Source organism: Cotesia typhae, unplaced genomic scaffold, assembly GCF_013202065.1.
Source record: "Cotesia typhae breed Kobodo isofemale line unplaced genomic scaffold, CoteBio_Ctyphae scaffold_13, whole genome shotgun sequence".
In the NCBI taxonomy this organism is placed as follows: Eukaryota; Metazoa; Arthropoda; class Insecta; order Hymenoptera; family Braconidae; genus Cotesia; species Cotesia typhae.
In genome coordinates, this window is record NW_027423774.1 from 13,308,069 (window position 1) to 13,327,898 (window position 19,830).

A 19,830-nucleotide genomic window follows, 5' to 3' on the forward strand; every position below is an offset into this window, starting at 1 on the left:
TGTACGAATACCTACCAGAATTCTTACGGTGCCTATGTAAAATAAGAAGAGTAGAAACTTTAAACGACATGTATCTGGCCATCGAAAACGACGCGTATAGAAGACCAGAACGTAGGCGATCTATGAGAGACGATGGACTCATTCCGGGAGATTCACTTCCACCCTCGGTAGAATTTCACCGACGATCCGGACAAGATGGTAACCGACATTATCCGCAATTGCTGAGATCTTCTCGTGATTACGACGATCGTGGTAATTATCGCGAATTACCCCGCACTTTAGCATATCAAGAATACAGCCAAGGTCCACGAACAAACGCTCCTGGGTATTACGATGACCCATTTCCTGACACGTACGAAGACAGTCACTACGGCCCGGGTTCTCAGGTAGAACAACAAATGATGGGCTCTACTTTCGCGTTCGGAACCGAGCGAAATACGCAATATATGCTTAGAACTCAAAATTATTATCAACCACGAACTTTCCCAAATTACAATCAAAATCGCTATACGGGAATACCAGATCCTGCTAAAAGAGCGGTACGCTTTGAAGAAGATGAGGACTCGGAAGAGGCAAAATTACGGCACAAATCGACCCCTCCAATAATCTGCAACTGCCCATTCTGCCCAAAGAGAGAACGTCGAGACGCATACGATCCTTTAAACGGATCGGGCGCTCGTCAACCGGAGACAATGGCGAGTATACCCGACCAGTCTCCGTCTACTTCAACGAGGATTACGAGCAATTACCAGCAGTATCCAAGGAGTCAATATCGAAATTATCAGAATCAATACCCTCGATCGATTCTGTAAAATTCCCAGAAGCAAGCTTAGAACACCAATCGACTATGACGGAACCAATGTCTCTACCGAGACCGGAGCAACAATCAATCCAGAACAACACGATGTTACGTCCAAATTATGGACTTTAAATTGGTTTATTTGTTTCGGCCCAAGTCACTTAAGACCTATAGACCGGGGACGTAAATGAGGATTTTGAATAGGGTTTTTATTCTAAAAATAAACACTCGAAATAATAAAAAAGTGTATATTAAAATTAAATGAAATTTAATATCTATTACATAATTGAATGAATTAAACTACAGATATTATTGTGGAACCAAATATACGTATAAGTAGAAGTACAATTGGATGGATAATACTAATTACAAAATAATCTTAAAATACCTTAGTCGCTGTGATATCTTCTTAACTATAAAATACTTCACGATTTGGCCTTCCGTGTAGGAATGGGTACACCAAAACTAGGGACTGGCTAACTGTGTGGATATTTGGAGCTGAAAATTCAGCGCGAATATATCACGAGGGTGATACGAGTTCGGCACTACTATCTGAATATTTAGAGAAAAATACTCGGCGCGAATATATCACGAGGGTGATACGAGTTCGGCGGTATGATTTGAATACTTAGAGAAAATACTCGGCGCGAATATATCACGTGGGTGATACGAGTTCGGCACTACTATCTCAAAAGCAAAAGACTGAAAAACTAACAGTACTGAAGACTGAGCAAAAACTGAAGCTAACTAGACAAGAGCTGGAAAACTAACTAAAAGGAAAAGGTCCGTCCAATCAGGAACGATTTTTCGGGTCCTGTCCCCTCCCCATAGGAAAAGCGGCCCAGGTTACGCCCTATGCAAGCCTGTGTGTACGCGCACTTACACACACGCATGCAAACTTTCCTTTTTTATTTATTTTCGACTATTTTTAATTAATGCTATTGTTTACAATTTTTATATTCCTAGACCTTTCTAAAAATAATCAGCGATGTTTAATATTGGTACTGGAACTTTGTTTGAAATTCGAGCTTAATTTTAACACTTCGTACCAGAATTTTCATCTATAATTATTTATCTTATTTAAATTTTTGTGTGAAAATTAGTTTATTAATCTAAATTTAACATTCATTCGGGTATTATTAACTTAATTTAATCGTTTTAGTTGAGATCGCGAATCTTATTCAATTCTAGAATTTATTTAATTATAGAGAATATGAAATTCGTTTCTCATAGAATTTGTTTAGTTTCTAATATTCATTTGACGATTTAGTTTGAGTAAAATTTTAGTTGTTTAATTTGTTGAGTAATTGGTTTTTTTTTTTAATACTATCTAATTACATTGTCATTAAAGTTTTTAAATATTGTAAAAAAAAATATCTGTTAAAATTTTTCGAAAACGTAACCTTGGTTGATTTGAATCTTAAGTAAATTGAGTTGTTTGTGAGAGGACAGATTTTGGGAATTTTTTTGAAATTATTTCTAGATTTTACTACCTATTGTAACTAAATTACTCTAGCCTAAACAAACATCCCGCATAGATATTTTTCCTTTTATCACTACTTACTTTAGTCCTAAGGTTCTATATTGCATTTTATTGCCTTCTTATCCTTGGGCCCGTTTAATTTTAAGCTTAACATTTTCATTTAAGTTTCGAGGAACAATATCCACGGACTGTGTCTGGCGTTGCGTTAATGACCCTGGTGCCATTAGTGCAACCTTTTTTTCTACCGTCTAAGTCTTATCGTAGTTTTACGTATGTAAAAAATAACTATTTTAAAATTACATTTATTTCCTATATTATTTCAGCGAACGAAATTTATGATCGTCTCGACTTATTTAATTATTCTAATTTTAATTTTAATTACTCAAATTGTCTGGACATAACAACGATGTCACCAACAGGACAGCAGAGCCCTCAATTAATGACCGCAGGAGAGCTACGAGCCCAGGCGAGGACGCACCAAAGTGTCTAACTACAGGAAGAGGCCCTACAGTCCATCTACGAAGTCCAGCACTTCGAAAAGGAGGAGTAAACGCCCTTCTCGACACCGGCTCTGACCTTAACTTACTCTGCATTGAAGAACTATGCGACGAGGTCCTCTGTAACATCGAAAATACAGGAGTAGTTGGAGGTATTACTACGAGCTCAATGCCTATAACTGGTTCTATCAGTCTAAAAATATTCAGAGTTAAAATTACGTTCCATCTCGTATCAAAACCACCCGGCGGTTAGAGAGCTATTCTCGGAAATAAATTTTTTATTCAAAATCGTGTAACCATCTCGTTTTACTAGAATACTCTGTAACGGGTTTGAACCGTCCCTTGGTCACCCCTTTATTTAAAATTTATAATTAAGGGCGCCACTGGAATTTTTATCACGGTTTCCAGAACCGGTCCAAGCAAGAGAGATATCACAGGGTCGAGAGAAATCATAAAGTTTGACAAATAAAAACAATTAAAATTGACATTAATCATCAATTTATTTTAACAACATAACAATAATTATACCTTAATTCAATACTCACACACACACTCATACTTATAAAAGTTGCTTATTCCTACGATACCCTCTTATGGAGCGTCTATATCGTAGTTTCTATCATAGTGCCTATTCCTGACGGTACCCTCATATGGAGCGTCTATACCGCAGTTTCTATAAAAGTTTCCTATTCCTACGATACCCTCTTATGGAGCGTCTATATCGCAGTTTCTATCATAGTTGCCTATTCCTGACGGTACCCTCATAAGGAGCATCTATACCGCAGTTTATAACTAAATCGCGCTATCCACAGGACCCTCACGCTCTAAGACTCTAGATATGACCCTGGGTGGTCGCCCGGACCCCTGCCCAAGGTTCATACCGTCCTTAGCCCTTTCGCTGTCGCCCGGACCCTCACTACGGGACTAAGGAACCTGAAGTCGACTAGGACAGAGGAGGATACCATGACACTAGTCGACAACCTGCTAATACTAACCTCCTCGACAGCCCGTGAACGAGGAGTATATACTGTAAATTATTTTCCACACACGCACACACACACAATTCTCAATAAAACAATTGTATCCAATTACATACTTGACTCTAATTTACAATTATTTTAAAAATCTAACATACTTTTTACAACTTAACTTCCTGAGAATCAAATTTCCCGGTTCCTAACTTGACTTCGATAAATAATTTAATTTAATTCTGGTTGCTTAATTATTAATATCACAGTAGCGTTTATTCAACCAAAATTTTAGATTAATTAAAGTTTACTCGAATTCAAACTGCCTGAATAATCGGCTTATGTCTATTTTGAATTCCAGTCAAGATTTGAGACTTAGTCTTCAACTTGGTAAAAATTTCTCAGGGCTAAATTTTATGTTAATTATTTTTGAAATCATCGTACTGGAATTTGACAAATTTATTTATCGAAGTTTATTGAACAAATTTTCTTTTGTTGATAATTTTACTCTTGTAATTTTGTTTTATAAATTAATTTACTGCTTAACAATTTTAATATTCTAATTAAAGGAATTTGTGTCTATGATAATTTTATTTTAAAATCTTTGACAATTTTCCAAAAGTAAGTTTCAATTACTAATTTTAATTTTGAATTTTACTTTATTTTTACTTGTTGATTTCATTGGTTAATTTTAATCTAACTTGGACAAATTTCTAATTTTAATTTCCTTTAGTTTTATTTTAATTTCTAATTTGTAATAAATTTAATCGACAGAATATCGCTTATATAAATGACGCAGTTAACTCAAAATTGTCGATTTTAATCTTAATTTATTTGACCAATTTTATAATAATATTAATTCTAATTTTAACCTCTTTTAACTTTAAATTTGAAAATTTTCTACTTACTAAATTTTCTATTTGTTCAAATCTTATTTTAACTAATTTTTAACTTCGACTTAAAATGAAGATATTCAATTAAATTCGAATAATTAATTAATTAATCAAGTAGGGTGATAGGAAGGCGGAATCTGGCCCGTGTCTAGAGTTACCGGGGACGACGCAATAATTTACCGAGGTTAAACTTTGTTTTGTACCTGAGAACTTTTGACGATTCTTCTCTTAAGTTCGGCTCTCTTTATTGTTCTCGGGGACTTCTAATAGAGGCAACTTTTGTCAGTCAAAATCACGGTGTTCTCGGTACTCGGGTTCACTGCGTCGCAGCTCGGGATTTTCAGCAATAATTTATCTGGAATTTCAGGATAGTTAGTATTGTTATTATTAGATATTTAGGCTGGCTAAATGCCTAGCAATAAATATCAGGTTTATGTGTTAAAATAATCGCTCTGAAGGTTCCACAGGAATCTCAGAGGAATATTAATATTTACCTTGTATTTCCAAAATCTCGCGTTGGTTGCTCGGGCTCCGGCTTCATAATAACATTTTTCCGTGCGGCAACTATACTTATCCCTCGTGTGGGATTATCCCCGCCCGCCGATCGCTTATTCCCTAGGCCCCGGAACTTATGTAAATTTTTATTACTACTGCGCGAGCATCCTAGACCACAGCGCCCTGTGATCTGTCGATAACTAACCACGGTTAGGGTGAGGACCTTCAACGGGTAATAAAAGAGTCCCGTGACAACTCTAGTAATGAAAAACAGACCTATTCAACCAATACCGATCATCAACCCACGAAGGTTCCCTGAGCAAAAGATCCTAGCTCTAGGAACCGTGCCATAGGTATATTCCTCGTGTAATCTACTCCTAGGTTATTACCAGCGATTCCTCATCGATACAGGTGGGGATGTATGCCTCATCAATGTATCCGCTTTAAAACCTGAAACGATTATCGACACTGGAAAATCTAGGAAATTCCGAGGTCTCAGCGACAGTACCTTTGAGACCCTAGGAGTAGTTGAATTAAAAATTCTCAATATCGAAGTCGAATTTCAAGTTTGTCAGGAAGATTTACCATTCCCCGGGGTGGGAATCCTCGGAAACAATTTCCTTGAAACCGAAAAAGCTGAAATCTCTTATGATAATCAAACTTTGGTTCTATTATCTTTTCCAACAAAAACAACCTCTTTTAGCCTTGAAACAAAGCCTTCTTCAAGCTATACATTACCACCTCGTATGAAAATGGTAGTGGCAATACCAGTCCAAGACTTCGAGAAGAATGAGGGATATCTCCCTCGAATGAACCTTCTGGACGGAGTCCTTGGAGGAGAGGCCGTTGTCAAAGTAGAGAATGGGTACGTCACGTGTATGGTCATTAAACTTAATTCAAATCCAGTCGACATAGACATCGGACCCCAAGCACTCGAAAATTTCGAGTTCAGTAACCCTAGTTCAGACGGGGACGAGTCCGATGACCCTTCCATCGAAAATTCTAGTCGTATAGCCAATTCGGAAGTACGTATTAAGACCATACTTCAGAAAATACACCTAGGTCATCTAAATGAAGAAGAAAAAGAACAAGTTCCAAAGCCTTATAGAAAACACCCACGATGTCTTTCACTCCCTGAAAACAAGCTGGGTTGCTCGAAAAATTTCACCTGCCGGATTGAAACTACCACCAACGAACCGGTGAGAATAAAACAGTACCTATTTCCCCCAGAACATCGGGAAGAAATCGCCAGGCAGGTCGAAAATCTTGAAAAACAGGGAATAATTAGAAAATACAACTCTCCGTACAATTCACCTTTATGGATTGTACCAAAAAAATCTAATGACCCTTCTATAAAAAATTATAGAATGGTTATCGACTTTAGGCAGCTAAATAAAATCACTAAAGGGGATGCCTATCCTTTACCCCTAATTATAGATATTTTAGATCAGTTAGGCGACGCTAATTTCTTCAGCGTCTTCGATCTCGCCATGGGTTTCCACCAGGTCCCAATGCATCCCGCAGATGCGCCAAAAACGGCATTTTCTACCCCAGATGGCCACTGAGAATATTGTTGCATGCCTTTTGGCCTAGAATGCGCTCCGTCTATCTTCCAACGAATGATGGATTCCACCTTAAGCGGGTTAAAAGGAACGGAATTATTTATTTATATCGACGATTTAGTTAGCTATATTAAAACCCTAGAATAACATGGGGTGAGAGTTCAAAGATTATTCAATAGATTGAGAGAAGCGGGTCTCACTCTCCAACCTGAAAAATTTAAATTTCTCTATCCCCTTCGTCCCTATTCATCCAAAATTCAGCTGAAAGGGCTAAGCCCATAACAGATCTTACACGAAAAACAAAGCCTTCTATATGGACCGAACATGCGCAAACGGCATTTAACGATATCAAAAAGCCCTCTGCGAGGACTCTTTTCTTAAATACCCAGATTTTAACAAACCCTTCATCCTCGCTGTCCATGCGCCGGACAGCGAAATGAGGGTTCCACAAAAACAACAACGGTCAACTCAAGAAATAGTGAAATGTTCGATGAACTCCTCAAAAGACGGCCACCACAGAAAAACACCTATCGAGAGCGATCTCTAGAGAAAATCCGTCGAGAAGAAGCGATATTCAACTATACTCCCCAAGAGTTAGCTGAAATAAATCGAAGAAGTTCCGAGACAGCGAAAACGATTCACCAATCATTAAGCAAAATGCCTCCACTCTGGCGTAATGAAGAAGACTCGTTAGACAACGACACCGCAACCGAAATTAATGTCGACGAATTTCTCAGAGACAACAGCGAAAACCCTGAGAAAGGATCAAGTAGCGATATTAGTCCAGAAGACACAGGAAAAAGCGAAGCGGAGCATCCAACCATCATAGAGCCAGCGCCATCGACCTCAGCGGACGACGTCAATTCCAGAAACGTCATCGATACATACGATATAACGGAGTCAAACATAAATACTCTCACTCCCCGGAGCATAACTAGATCTCGTTTCACAGGATACTTAGGAGGCGGTCCAAAACCCCGAACCCCAATATTCGGAAGAGTCCTCATACCCGACGAACTGGTGGCGATGGGTATTCGTTATGATCACGCAAGCCGCCAAATTGTAAACGAAAACGGTAAGGGAATAAACGAAATGGTCGAAACCGAATCGGCCTTATCGAACCGGAACAGGAAGGATCAAACGAAACATTATCGAATATAACTAAATCGACAAATTCACAAAATAATAATAATCACAAATCGAATAATAATTCCGAAAAATCCAACGATCCGGATAAAAACAAAAATAAGTCAGCAACAAGCGGGAATATAACAGTGGGGGATGACGTAGGGAACCGCCGATTTGGACCACCTTTCGTCGCCTATGACCCTCCAACCATCGAAAAGGCGGAAGATATCTTTGCTGAAAGGCGCCATCGACCAAGAATATCTTCACCCTCGAGTTCAGACGAAAGTATACCGCCAAAAGGGTCCGAAATAAAAATCAAATTTTCAACCAACCGAGACGGGCTCACTTATGTCCAAGACCACTTAGTATACTTCTTAGTAGCCGATTGCGAGATAATAAAACCCGTAGCGAAGCTGCTCCGCGACTTAAAATTTATAAATGCCGACGATCTTCACGCCTCAAAATCTACAAAGGGGGACGTATTTGTCACTAAGTTAGGTCGTTGTAAAATCTTCATGGTATTTATCAAAACAAAACATTTCGAGAAATTAGACCCAATCGACCTGATCGAAGGATTGAGAAATCTTCGACAGTCGATGCACAAACACGACGTCCATTCACTTCGCTATGCGAAGCGGAGGGATGGATTTGACGATTTAGATATTCAATCTTATTTATTTGTAACAGTTTTACCTGCTCAGGTTAGCCCCTAATCAATTTTATAAATAACTAACAAAATAAACAACAACAACAATAATTATCAGGGCGCCACAAGGATTTTTATCACGGTCCTGGAACCGGTCCAGAGCTGAGGATTCTTTATCTTTGGGTAGAGAGAGTGAAGGAAGGTGCTGTTGAATAATAAAGATTTAATTAACAATCTGATCAGTTTTATTAACAATAAAAAATTTTAACAATATCGCGACTTAAAACAAGTTAACAAAATTCACTTACTCACACACATTATCCACACTTAACAATATCCTTATTCTCAACTAGCCCCTTTCGACGTCTACCCATCAATTTCTAACACATGCCCCTTTCAGCGTCTACACGTGACGGGCCCCTTTCGGCGTCTACCCGAAAAATATTATTAACTAACCAACTAATTAAACTTTTAATCACCTGCACAGAGACCAATCGTATGCCGGGGTCGTTGACTCGGCTCACAGGAGTAACAGCCCAGTGACCAAACGTAGACCTAGATACTCTGCAACTCATACATAACCCACACTTGTCTCGCACTAACACTACTGATTTAACTTTATTTATAAATTTAATATTTAAGAACAATTTACTTTTATTTAGAATTTAAAATTTAGCCATTGAAATATCCAATCATTAGAATTTTTATGAAACAATATTTTTCAATTAACAATCAATTTTCAAATAACTTTGAACTAACATTTACTTCCTAAATTCCGATTGTTAATTATATTTCTGGTGTAATATATTAAAATAGATTAAATTTTGAGATCAGATTAAAATTACTGACTACTTTACTACCAGGGTCTTAATATGACAACAACAATTGATTAATGTAAAAGGTCAATGTCTTAAGTTAATAAATTAAAATTATATAGACGGAGGCCTTAATGTTCTGTCGAGACACAATTTATTCAATCCGAGAATTATTTTTGATCATTAATTTAATCTAAATAATATTCAATAACCAAGTTGAAAATTGTTAACATAAAATTACTGATGTAAATTAATTAATTATGACTGAATCCTCCTGTGAAATTTTCAACTCAATTTAACTCATTTCTTAGACTTAATGTCCACGATATTAATTATTAATTTTTTTAGTAGATTTTAATTTATCTAGTCCACGGACTTAATCCCAAAATTTAATAAATTCACACGTGACAAAATAATTCACAATATAAAATAATTTCAATAATTAATTGCTAACATAATTTTCGACAAAATCCTGATAATTTTCTAATTTGTAAAAAATCGACAAAAGCCGAAACATTCAATTTTGTTAGCTAGAACATTCGCTAGCTTAGTTGTCTTTGACCTTGGGTGTTGGAATTTACTGCGACACAAAATGTACTGACGCTCGACCAAAAATTCCACGAGTAAAATGTTGTCGATTATTTTTCAAGCAACGAAATAAATCAATTTTTCTTAAGTGAATTTGTTATAAAATTATAACAATTTATTAACGAATTTTTTCGGATGTTAATTATTTAATTGATAAATTTTTAGTTGTTAAATTTTTCCCGCAAGGTCGATTGAGTGATTCTCGGGTATAAGCCCCCAGGAAAATCACTCAATCCAAACTAACAAATGTTTTAATTCTGATTAATGAAATAATCGTCGATTATACGATCTAATTGATAATTAATTAGGAGAAGTAATCGAGTATTCGGTAAACCGCGGTCCACTTCTTTCCCACAGAGTAATAATTGATACCTTGACTAATAAGATGATGATCTAACTCTCTACTTGAAGATGAAGTCCTAGTTGTAGTTGGCTTCCTTCGTCTCGTCACTACTCTGGGGATCAGTCCTTCTCGATTTCCGTGGCACTATCTCTGGTGGTCACACTACTTCTCCCTTTTCCACTGCACGGCTCACCTATTTTAACCCAAAACTACCCCCTCCTATTCTCCCTTTAGGCTCGAAGATCGAGACGCGCCAGTGCTATGTCGAATAGTTATCGATATCCGGTGACTTATCGATTTAGGGTAATTTTACCCTGTTACATATTACACGAACTAAGAGACTGTCCAATAACAATTACCTTGTGCGAAGGGAACATCGAGGTACCAGACAAATCCCTTCGAACAAAAATAATTGAAGAAAATCATAACAGCTTAATAGGGGGCCACAAAGGTGTAGTAAAAACGTATTGGCGTATTCGCAAAAAATATTACTGGCCAGGGATGAAAGATAAAATCTACAATTACATACGAGCATGCGAGATATGCCAGAAAAATAAACTGACGCGAAGAAAGACAAACAGCCTATGTCCATCACAAACACACCTTTTGAACCTTTCGAAAAAATTAGTATAGATACGGTAGGCCCCCTACTCATGACTCCTGACGGTAACGTACACATCCTAACGATTCAAGATAATTTTTCCAAAGCAGCTGCGATAGTTCCTCTCCCTGATATCAGAGCAGTAACTGTTGCAGACGCTTTATTAAATCATTATATCGCTCTTTATGGGTGTCCTCGCGTAATTCTATCAGATAAGGGTACCTCATTTACGAGCAAACTAATTCAACAGCTAGCCAAAGTGCTGAAAATTCAAAGAATAACAACTTCCTCTTACTATCCACAATCGAACAGAGCCTTGGAACGATCTCACCAGCCTTTAGTCGACTACCTCCAGGCTTACGTAGATAAATTCAGCAACTGGGATCGGTATGTCCCAATGGCAATGTTAAATCACAACACCACCGTGCATACAGCCACGAAATTTACACCATATGAAATTTTGTACGGAAGAAAAGCTCGGAGTCCGACTCAATTTCCGGACTTTAGTAAAATCGAATCATATAACGATTATCTAGCAGACTTAATTAGTCGAATTTCCGAAATTCAACGAATATCTGCGGAAAATTTAACGAGAGCTAAACACGAGTCAAAAGTCCGATTCGACAAACATATACATCCGGCAAAATTTAATGTAGGAGACCTCATATATACCTTAAAAGAACCTAGAAAAAATTAATTAGACCTTTATTATACCGGCCCATATGAGATAGTGGAAATAAACGAAATGGGAAATTTAATAATAGAAAAAGAAAACGGGAAACGGAAATTACTCCACCCGAATAAGGCTAAACCAGCCAGCCGCGAAAAATTTGACTAAAGAGAAACCCAAGTTGTTTGTTTCAGTATATAACAGCCAATACAAGTTCGATATGAACACCGTATTACTCCTCTTCCTGGGACTAGAATACCTAGCACAGAGCGCAGGAGAAACAAGAATAAAACCAATGGAGGCCAACCCAGGCCTACTCTTCGATCCATTCAAAAAAATACACCTGATCCGCGAAGAATGGCAACTCATTAGTTCAATCAACATTGAAAAATTGGTGAACCTGTACCCACACTTAAATCAAAGTCTATGGGAAGCCTATGGAATATGCTCAGTGAAATTCAACCATTCAATTTGCACGTCATATTTGAGGGTCAACAGCCATCGAGAAATACAAGAAGAAATCCAACAAGCTCAACACCGGCTGAGACAACTCCTCGTGGATCTTTAACTAGAAGAATTCGACTCACAAAACTGTACCAAAAGAGCTGCCTGGTTCGGATTCGTAGGTACGATAGCTCGAGAACTGTTTGGGACCATGGACTACAGCGACAAAGAGCACATCACCAAGGAAATAGACAACCTATATCAAAATAATAGGGAACTAATACACTTGTCTCAAAACAACACTCACATCATCAAGAGTGAAATAAATGAGATCCTTAAACACGAAGCAAGCATAACAGAGCGAATCAAGGAACTGGTCCGAACATTAGCCTACCTCAAGCATGCAGTAAATAAACAATTGAGCGATCTACAAAGAATCCAATTGTTCTCAATGGCTGGAGATGAATTTATTCATCTGATGACCAACCACCTAAGAACTCTGAACAACGCAGAAAAAATTATAGAAGTGGCGAAATAGGGTAGACTCACCTATTTAACAGTGTCAGCCAAGCAACTGCATCAAGCAACCGCTGACATGATGAAAAAACATCCGACGCTGAATCCACCTCAACCTCTGAATCACATGGACATCAATACACTAGCCAGGGTGTCCACGGTGGAAACAGGAAAAACAAATGGACATTTCCTGATAATAATTACAGTTCCACTATTCGACCAGACGCCTTGGTTAGCATATGAGCTAAAATCACTTCCCAAGCCCGAGAAAATTGGAGACCAAATATCAACATTGACAATTCAACCTACATCGAAATACCTCGTGTCAGGACCATCGTTTGATGAATATTTTCTCGCTGAAAAAGATTATATCAACAGCTGCAAGCCCATCGGACCAGACATGGCATGTCCACCGGACCTCCCGTCCAAAACAACCAAGTTGGTTAACGAGGTAGATTGCGAGATGGAATTGTTAATGAATTCGAAAACCAAAAATCTACGGGATTGTAATATAAGAATAATTTCAAAATGCAAATTAACTTGTATAAAAATGAACGAGAAAAACACCTGGGCATATTCGACGTGCAAGCAGAAAAATATTCAATGGAGATTAGGGTGTGTCAAAAAAAGACGAATTTTTTTTTCTTTTGGTGTCTAAAAATTGATAGTATACCTAAAAACAAAAATTTTGGCGCCCATGTGAGCTCTTAATATCAATAGTAAGATTTGCCTGTATCCATTTCTTTATTTTCCATTTAAATAACACGGGAAAAATTTTTTTTAATTTTTTAATTTTTATTACTTTGGAACGGTTCATCGTAACAACAATCTGAAAAATGATGTTAGTAGGAAATTTTACGCTCTACAAAAAACGTTTGAAGACCAAAGTTTCTCAGATTAACGGCTTCAAAGATATCCGCGGTCAAAGATAACACTAAGAAAAAATTTCAAATATTTTCCAATAAAATTACAAAAAAAAATATCACATGCTATATTTTTATTATTTTTTATGTTAAATTACTTCAATTCCGTTAATCTGAGACTGTAAACTTTTTTTTTTACTAATTAATTCAATACTTAACTCACGAAATGCACTAATATATAAATATAAACGTTAAAAATATCTTATAAATGATTTTTTGGTCTCTTTTATAACAAATTTATTTTTTTTTTTTACTAAATATTAAGAAATTTAATTGAACAATTAATTCTTTATAACAAAAAACTATATTTACAACTCGTTACAACAATTTTTCAACTTGAAAATATTACAGTTTTATAAAATTACTTTTATTGCAATTAGGATATTGTTTTCTATGTTCTGTCACTACTTGCAACAAATATTGAAGCTGTTCTTCATCTTTCGTTAAGCATCGATTATACTGCTCTATCAATGCCACGCCGCGTTCTGCTACATCATTCACAACTTGAAGTTTCCCGAAATACTCCAAGTTTTCTAAGAAATTCGGATTCTGAGGCCACAAAGTAACATCCTCATCAATGAACTCATACGACAAATCAAACGATTCAAATATATTAATCGATCTCATAGACACAAATTGACTAAGATCTTTATTTAATAATGACTCTAAATTTTTCTTATCTATTATAAAGCGATTTGTTGTAGTTTCATTGGCTTTACAGTTTTTAAGAGCATGAACTATTCTTTTTTTTGTTCCAACTGAAACATTTTTATCAAAGAGAGATAAAACAGACAGCTCGTTGTTTAAATACCACAAGTGATCGGCTAATTTTTGTCAGCATGTCTGTGAAAGACTATTATTAAATCTTTCAAATGAAATTAATTCTTTAATCAAAGTTAAATCATTATTAGGTGCTGTTATAGCACACGGCGCAGTAAACCAAGCTTTTAAATAGAATATTATGATAAATAAACAAAGTTCTCGTAATCCATCTATTTCCGATTTAGTAAGATGAAATTCATTTCTGAATAAAAAAATTTTTAAACTATATATTGCTTTAGCCATCCATCTTGCATGATGGACCGGTCCAGGATGCTTAAATGTAATATTTGTGGTAGTAGTACCCAAAAATATTAATGATAATTCCAGAAGTTCACGGTAATCGTCTCGACAATGATCCATCTACAAAAAAAGTTATAAGTCAAAATGAAATTGATTATATCGCAATTTCAAAGTTGAGAAGACTAATTATTATTAACCGATGTGAGGTAAAAGTTGTAAAATATTTTACAAACGCAATTTTAATCGTTAAAGATGATTGAAAGTATAACAGTCATGTGAAACTGATTTTCAATATTTTTAATCACGACGGCAAGTTAATTAATCAGAGTAAAATTGATAATATATATATATATATATATATATATATATATATATATATATATATATATATATATATATATATATATATATATATATTGTAACAGGGAAAACTGAACTTCCCATGGTCGTTATCGACCACCTTATTGACGCCATCATAAATAAGGGTTTTCCCTTACCGTTCGATTTTTGACAAGTAGTTCAGACTTGTCACCGGGCGTGCAAATCGAAAGTTCCCACTGCTGTCCCGAAAAACAAAGCGGGGTTGACAAGGAAAGTTCGAGAACTCGGAGTTGAGGGTTATAAAAGAGCCAACAAAAGAAACATCGAGGCTTTTTGAGCCAGGCCTTGGAACAAGTAACGCTTTTGAGCCAGGCTTTTGAGCCAGTGACGCTTTGAGAAAGTGAGGCTTTTCGGCAAAACAGAGAGTCAGTGTAGTGCTGTGTAATAAATTCTGTCATCGACATTTAGGACTATCAAGAAGGAAGTCAATATACGATCCAGAATTGGGAACCCTTTACTTGGAGCCAGATAGTTTATTCGAGACGAGAAAGAGACCAACCAGCCGCTGATTTCGCCAGTTTCCACCAGGACATCACTCAACATTTGGAGAGTTTGAAAAGTTAAGTCAGGTATTATTATTACAATTATTTCAGGCCAAGCTGGAATTTGTAAATTGAGAGGCCGAATTAACTGTAATAAAATTTTGTCAATTAATGATCGCTATTGTCTCAGATGTCACTTTTAATTTAGTAGATTCTTTTATAAGTAAATTATTCATCAAGGTCATTTATTTCTTTTGTTACAAGTCCTTTAGTATGAGAAATTAATTAATTAAAATTACGTCGATAAAGTTTGAATTAGTAGAAGCATTTGTGAAATTTAGATAGTCAAGGTCATTTTGGAATATATGTAGTTTAAATATTTAATGAGGCTTGTTTAATTTGTAGAATTTGAATTTGAAATTTTCTGAAATTAATTCTAGGCCATTGGGCTGAATTTAATTAATTTAGTAAATTTAGTAAATTAATTTATTGAAAAAAATTGTTTAATGAATTTAATAGAAATGGCATTGGATAATGAATTTAGTTGAGAAATTTTGATTGATAAAATTTGGTAATGAATTAAATTAGTGAATTTGATAATTTGTAGTAAAGAACTGTTAAGCGTAAAATTCAAGGAATTTAGATAATTAGTAATTCGGAGAAATTTGAGTAATTAAAGAAAGTGTGTATTGAGTTAGCGTCCGGTGGACGATTTTTGTATGGAATTTAGTGAGTTATTTGGAAACGTTGTATAGACGCCCAAGTCGGGGGTACAACGGATTAAGTTAGGAAACCGCTGCGTAGACGCCCGAGTCGGGGGCGCAGACGGGAATAGGTTTTAACTGGTACTCCGTCAGGTTGACGAGGTAATTAATTGCTATTTTATGATATTCCGTCAGATTGACGAGGAAATGTTGATAATTTAAGGTATTCCGTCGGAGTGACGAGGTTTAGAAAATTGGATATTTAGTTATAAGAATAATTGGCAAGGGCCAGCGTAGGTGAGAGGTTCTCACAATTAAGTTAGTTATATGTAAATTGTTAAGTTTTGTAATTTGATTGAATAAATCAATTTAACTTGTTATAATTTTTCTCAGTTTTATTTACAGCCCTCTCGGACTTCTTACGACCCTGTCTTTCCCCTCTCATGTTTCCCCGGTTTCTGGGACACCGTGTCTAAAATCCCAGTGGCGCCCTTTCTAAAGAGGAAAGGGGTGGCTAACTGGACCTGGACAGACGCCCTGGTTACAATATATATATATATATATATATATATATATACACTACTGGAAAAAATTAAGGGATCAAAAAAAAATTCCAAATTTTTCGGTAGTTTTCAACAGGCCGTAACTTTGAGAGAAATGGTCGTACAGGAAATAAAAAAAAAGGAAATTGTAGCTCCAAGTGTCTAGTTTTTGGATTAGAACTTCAAAATTTTGTAGCCTCCGCGGTTTCTGAGTAATCGTAGAAAAACCAGCAACAAAAAAATTCTCAAAATTTTTTTAATTTTTTTTTTTGGTCTACGGGCGTGGAAAAAATTTTTTTAGCTTAACCACCATAAGGATCGGATACTTTGTTCATTTAGCTTTAATTTCTTTTTTTAAACACCCTGCTCTCGAACAATCATCAACCGTCTTCGTGAAACTGGGTTACACGCACGACATCCTAATCGTGTACCCCTGTTGACAGCAAGACATCGTCGAGCTCGTTTAGCGTATGCTTACGATCATCGAAATTGGAACTTGAGGGAATGGACAAATGTTTTATTCACTGATGAGTCTCGTTTTAATCTGTATGGCAACGATCGACGTCCTCTCGTTTGGCGCCGTCGTGGAGAACGTTTTCGCCAGAACTTTGTCCGTCCAGTCGTTGCCTACGGCGGTGGATCAGTTATGGTGTGGGGCGGCGTTTCACGAAATTGGAGAACACCTTTGGTAATTGTACGCGAAAATTTGACAGCTAGACGTTACATCGACCAAATTTTAAGGCCCATTGTTCTGCGCAGACGACAACATCTGAGGTCGTTCATATTGATGCAAGATAATGCACGTCCACACACAGCCAACATTACCCGGCGCTTCTTTGAGCGGCATGACATCACATTGTTGCGACACCCAGCAATGAGTCCAGATCTCAACCCCATAGAGCACGTTTGGGACATAATGGGCCGTCGGTTGCGCAGAGAGTATCCAAATTTGCAGAACTTAGCTGCTTTGGAGCGCGCGCTTCAGCACATTTGGAATACCATTCCGCAGCCTCAAATTACCGTCTGCATAAACATGGCTGAACGTTTGAGAGCCGTTATTGAAAACAGGGGTGGTAATACCCGGTATTGAACCAACAAAAACCTTCAGAGAATGAGTTTGGAGTCATTAAATACGGTGGAACTGACGAGCCACCGGGTCTCAATTCTCCTGAAATACCTCACACACACACACACACACACACACACACACACACACACACACACACACACACACACACACACACACACACACACACACACACACACACACACACACACACACACACACACACACACACACACACAGAGAAGCGTAAATCCGACCGCGCGACCTCCACGTGGTACGCTTTGAATAACGCTAATGCCGGCGGTAATTGTTTTCTTAAACTTTTCAAGAGAAAAAATTTCAAAAAAAATTTTTTTTTTTAATTTTATTTTTTTTGAAAATTTAAGCACTTTTTGGAACGAAAATGTGGAAAAAGCTCGAAAAAACCATTTTTTTTCTCATTTTTAAAAATTATGAGCTTTTCAGAGCAAAAAACGTGATCCTTTAATTTTTTCAAAAATTCGATCAAGTGAAACAAAAAAACGGCTGGCTGGATTAATTTGATTCTTTGTAGGGTGTTTGTGGACATATTGAACTGTAAAAGGCACACTTTACATTAGTGGTTTCCTCAATATTTTCGATCCAGCGCTTGATTTTCCAAAAAACCACTAAAAGCCCTTTTTTGTTGCATTTTCAAATTCATGTGACGGAAAGAAAAAATTTTTTTTCGAAAAAACAATGGACAGTCGTTAAGGGGAATTCATTCAAGTTCTTGAAACCCACCTTTAACTTTCTGTGCGATCATTGGTTGCTGAGATATCGATAATCAAAGACAAAAAGATCCTTTTCCATTTGAAGACCGATATCTCAGCGAGGAGTGGACGTATCAGGGTGTTTAAAAAAAGAAATTAAAGCTAAATGAACAAAGTATCCGATCCTTATGGTGCTTAAGCTAAAAAAATTTTCCCACGCCCGTAGACCAAAAAAAAAAACTAAAAAAATTTTGAGAATTTTTTTATTGCTGGTTTTTCTACGATTACTCAGAAACCGCGGAGGCTACAAAATTTTGAAGTTCTAATCCAAAAACTAGACACTTGGAGCTACAATTTCCTTTTTTTTTATTTCCTGTACGACCATTTCTCTCAAAGTTACGGCCTGTTGAAAACTACCGAAAAATTTGGAATTTTTTTTTGATCCCTTAATTTTTTCCAGTAGTGTATTTATGTTTTTAACTAGTTTTAAAAATATTTATGTCAAATAAAAATCATTTATATCAGATTATTATTGTCGATACTGTTAATAAATAATATTAATTATAAATAAATAAATTAATAATAGTTATAAACGATAAATTAATAAAATAATTAATGTTAATTATAAAAAATAATAATTATACATATTGAATGAAAGAAAATGGTTCAATATTATTTGATCTTCCCATTTGACACTTTCGTCAATAAAAATATTAATGAAAATTTATTATCAAGATATTTAATTTTTTGGAGCAAGAGAAAAATTTTCTCAAAACAACAAAATTTACTTCTGTCAAGAACTTAATTTTTTGGAGCAAGAGAAAAATTTTTTCAGAACAAGAAAATTTTCTTGATTGAAATAAATGGTCTTGAATCAAGATACGTATTTCTTGAAGCAAGAGAATTAATTTTGTTGGGATAAGTGAAATTTCTTGTGTTAAAAAGAAATTTTTTTTTTTTGCCCAAGAAAATAATTATTAAGAAAAATATTTTCTTGGTTCAAGTGAACCATTTTTTCTGTGTATTAAATATAATTAATTTCAAAGAGCTTCTTTCAATTAGGTAAGTTGATCAACTAATAACATAGAATCCAGCTATCATGAGTGTGTATGACAAAGATGATGTTTACATCCCACCTAACTTAGTAATTGATCAAGAACGCCCTGATGGTATAATTTCTAGAGATTTGAGGCATGAAGTTAACGATTCTGCTCTCAAACACACAACAGCTTATGGCAATAATTTCAGTAGCAGATCTGCAGTAGCTGTTCGAGATGAATTTTGTGAATACTTCAATGCCGAAGGAGCTGTTCCCTGGCAATATAATCGTAAAGTTTAAATTGTAAAAATCTTTTTAATACCGTCAAAAATCTATTAAAATCGCCTTGTATTTAAATTGTATATACACGGAAAAAAGTAAACTGTAATAAATGATAGTCGAGTTGTAATACACTAGTCACAAAAATTAAGGGATATAAAAAAAATTCCAAA

The 19,830-nt window shown here is 35.9% G+C and overlaps 2 protein-coding genes across 5 annotated transcripts in view; one reads left to right on the forward strand and one right to left on the reverse strand.

Moving 5' to 3' along the window:
- Positions 1-19,830, forward strand: part of Grip (Glutamate receptor interacting protein) — a 95,064-nt gene that overhangs the window by 59,424 nt on the left and 15,810 nt on the right. Inside the window, exons 4-5 of one of the 4 annotated variants that reach the window (XM_074254767.1) lie at positions 2,702-2,931; positions 3,592-4,269. The exons of 1 other annotated variant lie outside the window; for it this stretch is intronic. The gene's annotated coding sequence lies outside the window, so the exon portion shown is untranslated. Of the gene's footprint in view, positions 1-2,701; positions 4,270-19,830 lie in introns of those variants that run through there. 2 more of the 4 variants (XM_074254766.1, XM_074254765.1) reach the window with 2 other exon arrangements.
- LOC141535034 (uncharacterized) overlaps positions 1-19,830 on the reverse strand; it is a 68,980-nt gene that overhangs the window by 34,673 nt on the left and 14,477 nt on the right. The window lies entirely within an intron of this gene.